Source organism: Papaver somniferum, chromosome 6 (genome assembly GCF_003573695.1).
Source record: "Papaver somniferum cultivar HN1 chromosome 6, ASM357369v1, whole genome shotgun sequence".
NCBI classification, from domain to species: Eukaryota; Viridiplantae; Streptophyta; class Magnoliopsida; order Ranunculales; family Papaveraceae; genus Papaver; species Papaver somniferum.
The window spans coordinates 81,482,855-81,499,313 of NC_039363.1; the positions used below are offsets into that span (position 1 = coordinate 81,482,855).

General features: G+C 36.9%; 1 pseudogene; it reads left to right on the forward strand.

The window, feature by feature from the left end:
- The first annotated feature begins 2,187 nt into the window (after positions 1 to 2,187).
- Positions 2,188 to 2,287, forward strand: LOC113292119 (annotated as a pseudogene).
- The last annotated feature ends 14,172 nt before the right edge of the window (positions 2,288 to 16,459 follow it).

Below are 16,459 nucleotides of genomic sequence, written 5' to 3' on the forward strand. Positions count from 1 at the left end.
TCTAACAACTTAAGCACCTCTTTTCGAACTACCTCTTTCATGTTAGGGTTCAGTCGACGTTGCATCTCCCTAGAAGGTTTGGAGTCTTCCTCTAAATGAATCTGATGCATACACACAGTAGGACTTATACCCTTAATGTCTGCTATAGTCCACCCTAAAGCTTCCTTATTGTCTTGAAGTACATTTACTAGCCTACTTTCCTGATCACTATCCAAATCGGAAGCTACAATCACAGGTAAAGTCTCAGATGGGCCTAAAAACACATACTTTAGAGTATCGGGTAGTGGTTTAAGGTCCAACTTTGGGGGCTCTTCTAAAGAAGGAATTAGGGTAGTCTCAGAAACTGGTAACGGTTCGAACCTAGCTTTCCATCTATCAGTGTCTAACACAGGGGTAGAATCTAATAGAGCATTCACCTGTTCAATAGTGCTATCGTCGTCAAAATCTAAACCAAAATGGGATAGACAACTTTCTAATGGGTCTTCAGACAAGATGTTTGGTAATGACTCCTGAACTAAGGCTTCTATCATGTTCACCTCTCAACACATGTGTCATCTAGCTCATGAGGTTGCTTACTGACATTAAAAATGTTCATCTCCATAGTCATATTACCAAAAGATAAACTCATCACACCATTTCGACAGTTAATGATCGCATTAGACGTAGCTAAAAATGGGCGACCTAAAATCACAGGTATCTGGTTCTCTGGGTCAGGGACAGGTTGGGTATCTAGGACCACGAAATCCACTGGATAAATAAACTTGTCGACCTCAATAAGAACATCGATCGAGGGATTTTAACAGACCTATCAGCTAACTGCAGTGTCATCTGAGTAGGTTTCATTTCACCAAGTCCTAGCTGTAAGTATACATGGAATGGCAGTAAGTTCACACTGGCTCCTAAGTCAAGTAAAGCTTTTTCTACCCGGAAGTTACCTATTGTGCAAGCAATGGTAGGAGAACCTGGGTCTTTGTACTTTGGAGTTGTGGTGTTCTGAATGATTGAACTTACGTGACTAGCTAAAAAGGCTTTCTTATGGACGCTAAGTTTTCGCTTTCGCGTACACATATCCTTAAGGAACTTGGCATAAGCAGGAATTTCCTAATTGCATCTAATAAGGGAAGGTTTATGGTAACTTGCTTAAAAACCTCCACTATGTCATTAAAGTTCGATTCCTTCTTTGTTGGTACTAATAGCTGAGGAAATGGGGCTCTAGGCCTAAAATCAGACCTTTCAGGAACCGAATTCACATCATCAGAAACTTTATCAGTCTCTTCAGCTACTGGTCCTGAGAGGTGAGATCCTGAGGGGTGAACTACAGTATGTTCACTATCGGGCATGGTTACCTTATTGTCTACAACTCTACCACTTCTAAGGGTTCTAACAGCATTCAATTGATTCGATGGTTTTGCACCTAATTCATGAACTCCTCTAGGGTTGGGTTGTGTTTGACTAGGAAACTTACCTTTTTCTCTCAAAGAATCACTTATCAGACCAACCTGGGTTTTTAACTCGGAAATAGCCTGACTATTTTCTTGTCCTATCCTGTTACTAGCTTGTAGACTCTGTTCTACGGATAACTGAAATTTTGCAGTTTGCTGAGTTAACAAGGCGAGAGATTCCTCTAAACTTAGGATTTTCTTATCTGACTGATTCTGAAACTGAGCTAGTCCTGAAGGATTCTTAGTATAGCCAAAACCTGGGGGAGCATTAGAATTACTAAACTGACCTTGACTTTGGCCCTTAGACCACGAAAGGTTCGGATGGTTTCTCCAACCAGGATTATAGGTTTCTGAATATGGGTCAATCTTTTGACGGTTAAAATCTAGTGTTATTATAAAGAGCATTGGCCTGCTCTTCAATATTCTGGCCTTCCCAAAAAGGCTCCACTCTACCACTAGTCTGGCCCACTTCTAAGGCTTCTAACCTTTTTGCTATAGCAGCAATTTTGGCATCTGATTCATAGCCTCCTTCTACCCTATTAACGTTTCCTCTACTTAAAAGAATTTTTTCTGGGGTGCCCTACTATTTTCCCATTGCTGGGTTTTTTCGGCGATTTCATTAAAAAATTCCATCGCCGCATCAACAGTTTGGTTTTCAAATCCACCAGTGCATAGAGACTCAACCATGGTCGTTGTGGAATAATCTAAACCCTCATAAAGGATCTGAACTAGCCTAACCTTTTCTAAACCATGATGAGGACACTGGGATAATAAATCATTGAACCTTTCCAAATACCTATATAAAGATTCTCCCTCTTGTTGTGAAAATGTGCATATTTGCGTCCTAATAGACGATGTTTTGTGCCTAGGGAAAAACTTATTGAAAAAGGCAGATGTAAGTTGTTCATATGTCTCAATTGACTCGGAGTCCAAACTATACACCACGACTTGGCCTTATCTTTCAGGGAAAATGGGAATAACCTAAGTTTCAAAGCATCATCATCTAAGCCTCTAATTCTTAGAGTACTACAAATTTCCTCAAAATCCCTAACATGGTAATAAGGGTTTTCATTTTCTTTCCCTAAAAAGATTGGGAGCATCTGTAAGGTCCCAGGTTTCAGTTCATAGGGTGCCTCCGTTTCAGCTAACTTAATACACGAAGGACGGTAGTCCTAGTTGGATTCAACAAAGCTTTCAAAGTTGCCATTTCTGGCGCTATCGGAGCAACAGGATTCTCTCCTCAGTCAAAGGACGTTCAAAAACAGACTCTTCAAAAGTCGGACTTTCTAGATTAAGGTAATCGAGACGCTTCGAACTACTAGGTTTCTCTTTAACAAATCTACCTAGTGCGTCTTTTACGTTCAGGCATACAATAGAATTTTCTAAATTGGAAGGGTAAGCAAACACAGATCAAGGCCGACTCAACCAAATCAAACCTATTGATTTCTAGCAAACAAAAAGCATGATGGCTCCACTTAGATTGTTTCTAGACCAGCTTCTAATCCTTCGAACGGGAATTCGTTACAATTTAAGCAAACCCCTCTGGAATCAATCCGAGTTAACGTAAGTTGAATAGAGGCGAGGGAAGCTCGGTGGAGCTTTGATACCCAAGGCCTCACCGGTATTACAAGGCGGCGCAGTCACGCATTCAACTTACAGAAACCGTCAAGAACTTCGAAGTATGCTTAAAAGAGTAACCAATATTTTTCGAATGACTTTCCTGTTAAGCTCGTTACCCTATCGGTCTCGTTCTAGTCAAAATTTTAGGCTTAGGTTCGCGTAGGTTACGTGTTCCTAAAGCGGGCAAGAAGAGAACGGTGATGAAATCCGAACCCTTATCTTGTATGGCCAGGCCTTGCCCTTTACTAGAAAAATAAATGTCGTATTCAGTCCTCAACATATATGCATACGAAGGAGTCCAGTAACTCGCTGACAGGGGATTCGCGAGTGTTTAGAATCTTACCTCCCGTTCCAGACGGGGGATGAATCGGTTGTAGTCGACTCGGGCCACTGACTCCAATGTCTAGTGTACGAACCCAAGGTGCAGAGACAATATCGTAATTGTCCTCCTTATCTGCAAATAGTTTATATTTAAAGTACCCTTCCGTAGGGTAATAAAAAAATAATGTCCCAAAGTCCAAAAGTCCAAAAAAAATAAAGAAAAATTACAAAAATAATAAACCCTAATACAATTTTTTTTTTTTAAAGAAAATAAACAAACCCTAAACTAAAATTGTCTTCTTTTCTGTTCTTTTTGCTTTACTCTTTAGCTCCAAGTCTTTATGAAATCACCAAACTCTTTGGCTCAATTTTCTTTATGATCCAGAACCTGTAGACACAAGATAAATACCCAAAAACATAAAAAAAAACAAAAAACATAAAAAAAACAATAAAATAAATAAAAATAAAATAAATCTAAAACCCTAAAAACAAGTCCGCACATCGGCGGCGCCAAAAATTGGTGTGATTTGTAGATAGTGGTAAAAGTGGTTCGATTCTCAGACTTGTGAAGGATATTAATTAGACTTAAATTCTAATATTAAAATAGAAAACTCACTAAAAATTATAGCAAACTCAATCAAAGTTGATATCAATATTAAAAGAACATTGAGGCTAAGATTCCACTATTTTCCAAATTCAAAGTGATTTAATCCAATATTTATATTCATGCAATTTTCTTGTTCAATTTGATTCTTACTATTGCAACAAGTAGATTTTCAAAAGAAATAATTGTAAATACCAAGCATGAAGCATCAAGAGTCTATAAACTAAGCATACTCCATCAAAATAGATCACAATCACTCAAATAAAAATCATATTCAATAATAGTCCAAGGGAAATAATCATAATAATAATTGCAATAAATTAAATTAAATAGATTGTACCTCTTTTTGTTGGAAAAATAGCTTCCTCTACCGCCTCAGCAATGGGGTTTAGCTCCTCATATCAAAAACAGGTTCAAAATAATAAATCATGGCTCAAAAGGTGGTTTTATTGAAGAGAATATATAAAACAGCAGATCTGCAACGGTGTATAGATGTTACAGAAGTCACCGTTACAATTGGTGTTGCAATACTGAAGATATACGTTACTAATCAACTGTTACAGGATCAGAAATTTAAGACCCTAGAATACGATTGTCCTGCACAGCTTAATGTTCTTCAGCTGTTAAACAACGACACTGTTCTGCGACTGTTTCCCGTGCGTCAATGTTCTTCGCGTTCTTCCTCTTCAGCAGCAGCAGAAACAGAGTTTGGTAAAGCTCTGATTTCTTCTTCCCTGGCTCTCCTTAGGTCCCCAAACTCTCGACACACCTTCTATATGACCCAAACAATCTATTTATATCAAAAATACCGATTCAATCTCTCCCAAATCTTCCAAAATCTCTTTCCTTCTCTTCACGGCAAAGTTGCGGCAATTTCTTGTTTTAGAATTTCTGCGCGTTTCTGAGCTTTCCTTTTTATTTTAAACTCTTACTTAGATAGATACAAATCTTTGGGAAGGTTTACAACACTTTAATCTCTCTAAAATTCCCTAAAACAGGTCACACACGTGACTTTCCATATTTTCTGTTGTGATAAAAATCCGTCGATTGAGCCCAGTCTAATCGATTTCAACACCCATATCAGATTCCTAGACCCATAAGGAGTTTATCCTATGAAAATCAGAGGTTTAATCGACCTCAAACTCTTTCAAATCAAGAACCCTAAATCTGCCAGAACTATATCTACTTTCCCGCCTTTTGAATTTCAAATGTTGAAGATGGTTGCCCCTTATCCAGGGTAGGGGTGCGATTAGCAGCTGCCTGGAAATGGGATGCCCCTTAGTAATTAGGTTACCCCTTATCCAAAGTGAGAGTCCGAATAGCAAATGTCCTCCGGGTGCTTTCCGACAACTTTTCGAGCCAATTTTTTCCAAAAATATTTATTGGCCAAAAATACCTACAAATAAATAAAACACCATAATAAGTACAAAAATGACCCCTAACAATATATAGAATCGAGACAAATCGGACACAAAAATGTGTCTATCATTCATGGCCAACACCATGATGTGCTTAAATTAGGGTTTTCTAGTCAGAAGCACGACTCTTCTTTAGGCGCATTAACCAAAACTCTAATTTCCAATTCTGGCTCAAATCACGCCACTCTGGGCCCCACAACATTCCACGAGCCTTGCGGAACCCGGGAAACCCTAGGAATGGCGCCATATCATAGCCACTCATAGCAACTCTTGCTCATGTGGTCGTTTCCACATTATGACCTTACTATAGTTTCTTTGGCATGACTATGGTGTCGTTTGCACAAAAAGCGTCACCGTGCCGCGGCCGCATGCCACACGCACTAATTAGGGTTTCGGCATGCCAAACCCTAATTTAGGCGAAGTTGTTATGCCAACTAAGCCAAATCATGCTACAAAGAGCATTAGGATTGATGTAGCAACTAGAACTAATATTTCCAAGCCATATTTGGGTCTAACACCAATATGCCAAAATCTAGTGGCCATGCACCACCGTGCCACTGGAAGGCGCTAATTATGCCAACCATGCCATTGTGCCACTGGCATGCGCTAAATATGTCACTACGTCATTGGCATGTACCAATGACGCCACTGTGCTATTATTGGGAGCCAACAGAATGTGGCCATAATCAATGGCCACCCTTTCTCATTAGTTACAATATCAGCCATCCAAATTTGCCAAAAAATTGACAGGCCCGTGGAAGTCTTAGGTAACCATCCAAGACAAGCTTAATAGCACCACATGCTATTCTCCTGCGGCAAGTCTCTTGACTTTGATTTGCCACACATAGCAATCTGCTACACGTTTTCCACGAAAACACTCGAGCCATCAAGCATGTCACAAACTAGGGGATACTCATCGGGGTATTGGTCTGGCGGTTTATAGCGTGCAGCGTGCAAAATGCCCATTATAAGAAAGTGTCAGAAAGCAGGGCAGTTAGTGGTGGCAAGAAGTAGTGGGTGTAAACTAACCCGTCTCCTTCATAGAGGGAACGTGGTTTTCTGGTATTTACACACGACCCCACTTCTCCATCACTCAATCATTCTCACTTTCTACGAGATCAGGGTGCGTTCAATATGACTTGTATAAATAGGTTCTACCTATTTCAACCAAACGACAAGAGTTTTGGTTAACAACAACACAGTATCCAGAAAATACCGAAGAACTGATATCTTACATTCCGCAAGCCAGTTCCAAATTTTGATACAAGTCATAAAAAAGCCACACCTTCAAAATTAACCATTCTGATCTCAACACCTTCTTCGCTTCCCTCCCTAAGACCAACCTTTATCCTTCACTTTGTGACCGAAGCAAGACTGGAATGGCCATTTCTTGGTTTAGGCCAGGATTGTACAGATTGATCTCTCGAATCTAAAGTACTCCCGTGCAGTGCATTTGTTTAAGGTTTAGGCTCGTTTCTCATCCACACACCCAAATTTACCAAAACCAGCAGAAACAGTTTTTACCCATAAACAACTGGGAAGCACGCCTAAATGAGCAATTGGAAGATCTTTCAAATGGAAGTGACTTTGATGAGGGACAAGGTGTTGATGAGGAAGTCTCACAATATATCAAGCTTTTTGACCAACACATGAAGAAGAAAGGGTCAACATCTTGTTTGACTGAGTTTCTGACTTCACTCTATCTAGAAAACAAGAAAATGAGAAAACTCTGTAAGGGATACGATTGTGGTTATAATATTTTACAATCTATACTTAAAGATCGTGAAGAAGATGTACGTTCAAAGAAGTCTGAATGTGAAAATCTCCGTCGAAATCTCTTTAAGTTGAAAGAAGAACTTGTTGAATCAAAAGTAAAGATTAACTCTCAACAAAGCTGTTTCAAAGACAGAGAAAGTGTTTTTCTTTCTCGAGAAAAGAAACTTGAGGTTGGCTTAACTACTGCTGTTGATAAAATCAAGGTATTGAAAGAGGACTTGAAAAAGTTCAATTCTAGTTCAAACAAATTAAACACAATGCTAGGAGAAAGTAAAAATCATCGTGATACACGAGGATAAGGCTATAAGGGAATAGATGCTCCAAGTACTAGCAAAGAGGTAAAATTTGTCAAGGCTATTGATTCTTCTCAACAAAAGGTTTCTACTGATGAAAAAAGTGAAATACCTACACCGACAGTTAAAGTTCAAAAGAGCAAAGTATATCAACCTCCAAAGTCAGTACACACAGATCGAGGTAAGAACATCCCTTATGTTTGCCACTATTGCGGAAATAAAGGTCACATGGAAAGGAAATGTCATTTCCGTATAAGGAATGAAAAAATTCATGATGTTCTTGTTTAGGCATCACAAGAAGTTGTGAAACCAAGGTCATACGTTAAGGCTAATCCCCTTAACGCTACAGGTTATAACTGTCCAACCTTTAGGAAAAGGAATCAGTGTTGTGATAAACCTAGATTTGCCTATAAACGTCACACGAATCCTTTTCACAATCTAATGGTTATCAAAAGGATAACTTCGTAAAGATGAGGACAAGATACGATGATCCCAATTAGAGAAAGACTAACTAGAAAAAGAATATTCAATCCAATTCTCTTCCGAGAATTTCAGAAGAGAGTAACGGGAAGAAGGATCAGGTTGTTTCTAAACACACTCAGAAGTGGATACCAAAGAAAGTTAATAACGATTTGAGTTTGAAAAAGAATGATCTCCCAGAAAATTCATTGACTATGGAGAAGGCAATATCCATGATGTTGGAACTTAAAAAGTTCTTTGGAAAGATGGATTTGGATGTGAAAGGTTCTAAAAGCGATCTATTTCATGATAATCCAAAATCTTCACTCGTGGTGAGCAAGACATTGTTCACCTCAACATAACTTGAGTGTGTTCTAAGTGCATCCTCACCAAGGAATGTCATGCTACGTATACAGTAAGGGAAACACAAGAATTGGAGCACACAGATTATGTTCGGTAAGGATGTAGAATTCGAGTGGATTCTTCTATAAAGGCATGTATATAAACTTGAGAAAGGTTTGTGTTTTCATTTGCTTAGAATACTTATAATGATCCATGTACCTTGCTTATCTTTCATTTCTACCTAACTTGATCTGTGTTTAAGGTTCTTAAATATTTAGGTTTGAAAATAGTAGTTCGGGATGTTTGGACTTCATGGTACACATACCAGATATGCATACCATCATTTAATATCAAAATCCAGGGGTTTTACTACGCAAACCCATTTGCATACTGCTCCCGGTCACGAAAATTCGTTTCCAAACCCGCATGCATACTGGGCTATAGATGTCGATTTTTCAGAACACTTGTTTTGGGGTAACTTCTTCATCTGAATTCCGAATGATCTCATTCCTTTTTCATTCTCTTTCTCTTTGAATTCTCTTCAAAAAGGAGATGAGAATTCCTGAATTTGGAAGAGTTAAGGTTGGTGTTTTTCCCGAATCTTGTTTTTGAGTGTATTTCTTTGTTTCGTCGCTCTTGTTCCACTTCTCTTGGACTTAGGCACTTGGATTCTTGGAGTACTTATCTTCAAAGATAATTTGTGTCTTTTGGAAGATAATTTTTGCAGTATTAATCTTTATTGGTTTTATATATTGCAAATTGTTATGGGATATGTGTGTTTACGTCCCTGAACTATGATTGTCCTGTAATTTCTCAAAAGTTAAGTCTATCATATGTCTTTATGCAAATATTGATGAAAGATAGAATGAACTTTTGACTCCAAAGATTTATTAAGTCTATTATATGTCATTATGCAAATAGTGGTGAAAAATAGAATGAATCATTGAATATTCCGCAGTATTGGTCTTTCCCTGATCCACATCCTTGTAAAATACTGTGTTGCTCCGTAAGTTTTCTTATGTTGAGCATGGACAATTGTATTAATCATTTTCTTTGTGGTTAATTCAATTGATATTTTTGGATACAAATTCATGTTTCATGTGATTTGATTATGTCTAAAGAAATCCTTCTTTTCTTGTGAAAGTAAGGTCGCTCTTGTTGTTCTTTCGGGAATGACATTTTATAGGGAGAGTTCTTAATTGAACTTGTGCTTAATTGCCAAATCTTTGCGGGGGGGTGCAGCTGTGGAATATTGTAGGAGTTTTCTTGTATGTTTATAAACTCCTTGATGAATACACTAGTTTCGGCTATGTGAAATCATCGAAACAAAGTTGATATGTTCTCTTTTGGTCATGAAGTATCTCTGTGCGAAATTCATTAGGATCCCACTATTTTTCGTACCTTTGACAATTTATATTGAAAAAAAGGGGGAGGATTATTGTGTAGTTCACACTACAAATACATATGGTTTACAGTTCATTATGTAAGGGGGAGTGGTTTTCATGTGAGATGAAGTATTGACTAAGGGGGAGGATACATATCACCATAGTATTGTTGTCAAAGTTGTGGTGCAATTGGACTTTGATGGTGTGTAATAATACTACGACATTGTATAAAAATGATTGAGAGCTACTATTTTCTCATTGTTATAGCTACAGATCTTAAACAACTATGATGCTGAGTTGAACACATTCAGAATCACTGGAGTACTTGGAAGTGACGAAGATTTCGAGTAATGTTGAAGAACCAAAGAAATCAAGCATTTGGATTGAGAGCTACAAAATTTATTTATTTTGTATTCCATATGTATTAATAATTTTGTCACTAAAATTGACAAAAGGGGAGATTTTTAGAGCACTACTCGGTCGAACTCGCAACCGTTGTTATCTCAAGCTTGTTTGTCAAGTTTAGTTGCCAAAACTATAAGTCTTGATTTCTAGTCTACTTATAACTAAGTCTTGTTTTAGGATAGAAGGTGTAGTTGAGCATTAGACTTCACGGCGTTCATCAATTGAAGACGAATAACTACTAAGGAGAGCTTGTGGAACTTCATCAACAAAAGGTATGTGGAGAGCTGAACTCATCTATCATTCAAAAGTCTATCTACTCTATTTTCTATTTGGGACAAAAGTCGTACAGATATATAGACTTCAATTATGCACATTTGATATTTCGAGCTGCGTTTAACTCGCTTACATATTTCTCGAAATATGTGTTGGTAAGCTTTCCCTTTAACCAAGTTCATCTTATATTCTTGACGAAAGTCAAAAGATGATCATGTGAAAATCGCCTGGTAACATATTACATGATTTGTATGAGACAGTCATTTGATGTAGACTCGGAATATTTCATATTGATCATTCAATCACTTGAAAATTGCATAGTTTGTATGAGACAGCTATTGTCGTCTTCCGAGAATGTTCTAATGGTTGAAATGAGAGTTTAGAACAATTGGATATAAGCACAGTATGTGTACTTGCATATGTGTAATCCAAGTCCTGGAACTATGGTATGCATACTTGTATGCGTACTGATTGGTTTAGTAGAGGTCCGTGAACTAAGTACACATATCGGTACGCGTACTGGCAAGTGGTTCAAGTTCCGGGACTTTACTGAGTTTGGTGGTATGCTTACTATTCGCATACTGGAAAATCCAAACTTAGTCCGGCCACTAAGGTATGCGTACCCGTTTGCATACTTGAGTGGGTTATGTTCTAAAATCAGTTTGTTCATGAACTAATACATTTATATATAAGGAATGCAATCTTTTGCAAACCGTGGCTATAATGTTCATGACTTGATTTGAGTGAATCAAAATCGATTTTTCTTCAATTGTGTCTTGTATACGTCTATGGGAGTATAACAAATTGAACAACTCTAAAACTAGTTTTATTTGAGTCATTTGAACTAGTTATGGTTAAGATGAATAAGGTTGATATGAAAGTGTTCATATGGCTAACTTCGGTTAACTATTGTTGAGCCAACAAAGGTGTACACGTTTAGGTACGATTACTCGTATCTAAATGAAGTCACTTTTCATTTGTGTGTAACAAGCTAAGTTCGATATAACGGTTGAAAGATATTTGCTTGAGTCTAATCAAGTTTTCATCTAACGGTGAATATTTAATGCTTTGTTACCAAGGTAACATTGATTGCAAACCCTGATTTGAAGACTATATAAAGGAGAACTCTAGCAAATGGGAAACCTAATCCCCACACCTCCTGTGTGATACTAGTTGCGACTAGAGTCGATTCTCCTTTAACCTTAGGTTTTTCCAAAACCCAGTAGGTTAATGACTTGAAGACTTCATTGGGATTGTGAAGCCGGACCCAACTATTTTCTCTGTAGTTGCATTTTCTGATCTTGCTGTTTTCTATCGTGATTGAGTATTATCTTCTTTAAGAGTTGCTCGAGATTTAATCTCCGATAGGCAAGATAAAAAATAGTCACAAACATCTTCGTCTCATCGTTTGTGATTCCACAATATATTGTTTCTCTACCATATGATTAAGATTATTTTGAGGTGATTGATATAACTAGGTTGTTCTTCGGGAATATAAGTCTGGTGTATCAATTAGTTCTTGTTCACCTTGATTTATCAAAATACGGAACAAAACTCATAGGTATATCTGTGGGAGACAGATTTATCTATTCAATAGACTTTTTTGTGTGAGAGAGATTGGTTTATCAAGTCTTCGACTTTGGGTCGTAACAACTCTTAGTTGTGGGTGAGATCATCTAAGGGAATCCGGCGTGGTTCTAGAGGCGTAAGGAACACAACTGTACCTTGATCAGTGTGACATTGGTTAGGGCTCAACTACATTCCAGTCCGAAGTTAACTTGGAGTAGGCTAGTGTCTGTAGCGGCTTAATACAGTGTGGTGTTCAAATCTGGACTAGGTCCCTGGGTTTTTTTCATTTGTGGTTCCCTCGTTAACAAAACTTCTGGTGTCTGTGTTATTTATTTTCCGCATATTATTTGCTTATATAATTGAAATTTCACGGGTTGTTTGTAAGTTCAATTAATTTATGAATCCAACCTTTGGTTGTTGATTAAATTGATTGAAACTTGGATATTGGTTTTTGATACCGTCCAAGTTATTTCTTATATTCAACCAGGCTCGCAAATTCTTATTTGTTTGGTATCAACTCTATTCAACCAAGTGATATGAGTCGGATAAAGGCTCTTCCGTTTATCTCAACATAAACTCCTTCGTCGGGTCTAGATCTATCTTATGTTCAATCACCCAAAGGTAACCGATTAAGATTAAGCCAACAACACCTTTAATCCGAAGAACCGTGTTGATGCCGAACTACTCAATTAATCAATCCAATCTACCACAAGGATAAACCGATTATTAATTGGATCCTCTTTTACCCAAACAAGTATTTTGCACACCAAAGATTATAAAACCTAAGTCAGACTTTCAATATCTTCTTTGTCTTCAAATCTTCTTAAATCTTCAATAAAAACCTGCACACAATCACTTGAATCTCTTGTGATCAATCACGCACAGAATGGAGTCTGTTAACAATGGATTATCACAAGATCGTCTTTAGAACTAACAACAGTCTAAAGATCCCTGTCGAAACTCTGAACTAGTTTGAGTGAATCTTATATCAGAAGAGAAGATTCTCAAGAATAAACAAACTAAGTGCAATCAGATTTCAACCACCGTTAGTCAATCAAATCAATCGAAAACAAAGATAAACCGCAACTATCTAGTTTCGCACCAACTGGCCGCGCTAGAGCTTCTCAATCCCAAAGAAGACTTTAAAACGAGCGGCTGTAAGAGATTTCAACTAATTAGATTACTCTCCTCTCCGATAGGCGGCTACACAAGTAAAAAAGACAAAAGAGGAAGTCTGTTGTTACGAAGGATTAGTTTGCTAGAAAGGCAAACTTCGTCTATTTATAGACAAGGAAGTTTGGACACCAAGGAATTTCCAAAACCGAAAATATTCTCAAGATATTCATTAAAGCACAAATTCGGTTTCCATAATTCCTGGAAATGCTCTGTCCAAAAATAACAATCGAAATCTCTCGAAAAATCTAATTAGTAAATGCACATTACTAATTCTGTAATTTCCCTACAAAGATAAATTAATAACCTTAATTAAAATATTCTTAACTTAATTATGTTTCGATCCTGGGATTCTCTTCCCTTAGCCGTTAAGGAATATCTTTGAACAATTATAGAAATAAACATTCACAACACGTGTTCAAAGTTTGTCGATATCTTTACTTTGTAAGTTCTCTTTCACACTTACAACCTTGAAACCGATTTGCCACACTTCCAAACAAGTTTAGAATTGGTTCATCTGACTTTCAAGAACTATGTGATTGATCAAACCAACATTCAATCATAATCATGGGTTTACGGTTCTACCAAGACAAGTTTCGTTTCTACCTCCATGTGAGTACTACGCATAGTCACACTAGCTTCCCAAAGATTCGGTTGAATAGGTACTAGGATCGGTTCCCCACATATATATGGTATCTAACTTATATGTGTTGCACATGTCCATAGGATCGGTTCCCATTTCTGCTATAAACCTTGTTGCACCCCATACAAGGATCGATTCCCCTTGATGTACTGCAGCCCTTACAAGGATCAGTTTCCTTTCCCTTACTAGGATCGATTCCCTTTCCCCAAGACAGACATAATCCGATCATACCACAGGTGATTACTTAAGATTGGTTTTACTAATAAAAGTTATACCAATACAAAAGTCAGGACTTTGTGAATAGTTCTACCAAGAACACAACAAGTTGTGAGAGGTTATACTCTATCACACATATTGGTTGTTCATAAGATATGCAATGAATAACCAAAACAATAACTCCTGGCAATTTCCTTTTCGGTTCACAAACAAGTTTATGAACTTACTTCCTTAGAACACATGTAAACATTGTTCCCTAGGATGAAATCCTCACCTCATACCCATACATAATCACAATAACATTCAAATGATTATGGCGATGTCATATTCACAAAGTTTAATGGTTAAACAATAAACCTCGTATTATATTCCTTAATAATATGTCTATCTAGAGTTCATATATGCTTCGCATTTATGTTTTCAATATGCACGACTTGAAATATACGTTAGGGAATGAAACAATTCAAGTCAAATATCACTAACCTCAAGTGGAAGGATGATTGTTGTCGTTGTATCTCCTTGCTTCTTCACATCTTCAAGACTTCGCAATACATGTAATGTCTCATATCCTAATGCTTTCAAGCTAACCTATACGAATTTTAACTCTAGTACATAATCAAGCGACTCTTAACATGAGTTTTGATTCACTGAAATATGACACGCAAACTTGACATACCAACGCTTGGTGGGTTCAACTGAGCAATGCTCTAACAATCTCCCCCTTTGTAAATTTCAGTGACAAAACTCTTACATCATATGGATAAAAAAATTACAAGAATTCATTACACTCCGCTTGATTCCCGATTCAACAGCACAGTAAAACTGCTTACATTCAATCGTTGAAAATGACGTTGTTGACATTATAATAACAAAGCTAATACTCCTCCGAAGGAAGATAGGTAGACATTCAATCCACACGTCTTTGTTATACCAATCAATATGACATGTTACTCCCCCTTAGTCTGTGCTTTCACTCTTTCGTTAGATAAAACATTCAAGTACCAATGTTCTTTTCCTTAGTGATACCAATTAATGTAAAATCAATGCCAGTATCACTTGTTTACTCCATATATTTCTCCCCCATTTTTGTCACAAAAATGATAAAGAAACGAAAAATAAAGCACAAAACGAAAAGAATCTTACAAATCTCAGAATAGACTTGCAAACCTGTAGAGTTAGGCACGAGGGTTCCACACATCATGTTCTGATAACCAATATCAAAACCGAATCTACAAGTAGTCTTATTTTGATATGTTACCAAGGAAACAATTGCTCGAAACAATTTTTCCCATTTAGTTTATCTAACCAAAAACAACTAATCACATTAGTCCCTTTGCTAAACCGATTGTTCAAAAACAACCGCTTAATTCGATAAGACCAAAATAAAGATAAACTCCATTTTTCTCATCAGGTTCTAATTATCCATAAACTTGGACCTTTCAATTTTAAACTAACCAAATACTAGGTTAGTTAACTAGCATTTCATTGTTTAGGCATTCGATTAGACTTGAATAACTGAAACCTCACTTTGATAAAACAAACTAAGATCAGAATTAACTTAGTTTCTTATCCGGAATCGAGTTGGACTAAACAACTCATCCCGTACACATATTATTTCGTTAAGCCATAAATAATTCATACAAACCAACATAAATCAACTTGCATAATTATTCACCTCAACCGGAAGCAATTGAAACAACATAGACATTAAAAGCACCGCAATTGCACCGTAATTTTGTAAGCCTAAACCATTGAAACTATACACAAGCAAGATAACAATAGTTTTTCTTAACCGGAACCAATTGAATCACACACACATCAATTCTACCGAAATTTTGTAAACCTAAACGATTGGTAACACACAATAAAGCAAGATAACAATAGTTTTTCTTAACAAGAACCAATTGAAACACACATCCACACACACATCATGGAATAAATATCAATTGAACCTAAAATTTTGTTAAGCAAAAGCAACAAATATATATCATATAAACTCAGGCTTTTCTTAAACAGGAAAACAATTAACTAACAAGATTGTTACCTCAAATTTCGCATCCACTTCTCCAATATGATAGCATCTTCGTCCAAGGAGAATTGATATTGAAATATCACCATGTTTTCATCCTTATTCATAAACAAAAGAATAACAACACACCTCAACCTTTACCAGAGAAAGTTTGAAAACCGGTTTTAACAATTGCAAGCAAAATTTGAAAACCGTCGAAACACATATGCTTTTATGCTAAACCAAAACCGATTCAACATATTTGTGACTTTTTCACATACTGTTTCTATTAGAACCCATCATAATTCTTTGATAAATCCTATCTACTAGGGCTAGAACTTAATCCCGCTAAATCAAAAGGTTACCCAAACCATGAGGGTTCACAATATATGAGATCGAATATTAAGGTAGTAAAACTGAAAACAAACATCCCATAAATCACTTTGCAATACACCATAAATATTCAACATAAAATCAAGTATTTCAATTACCTCAATCTTGTAGGAAACTGA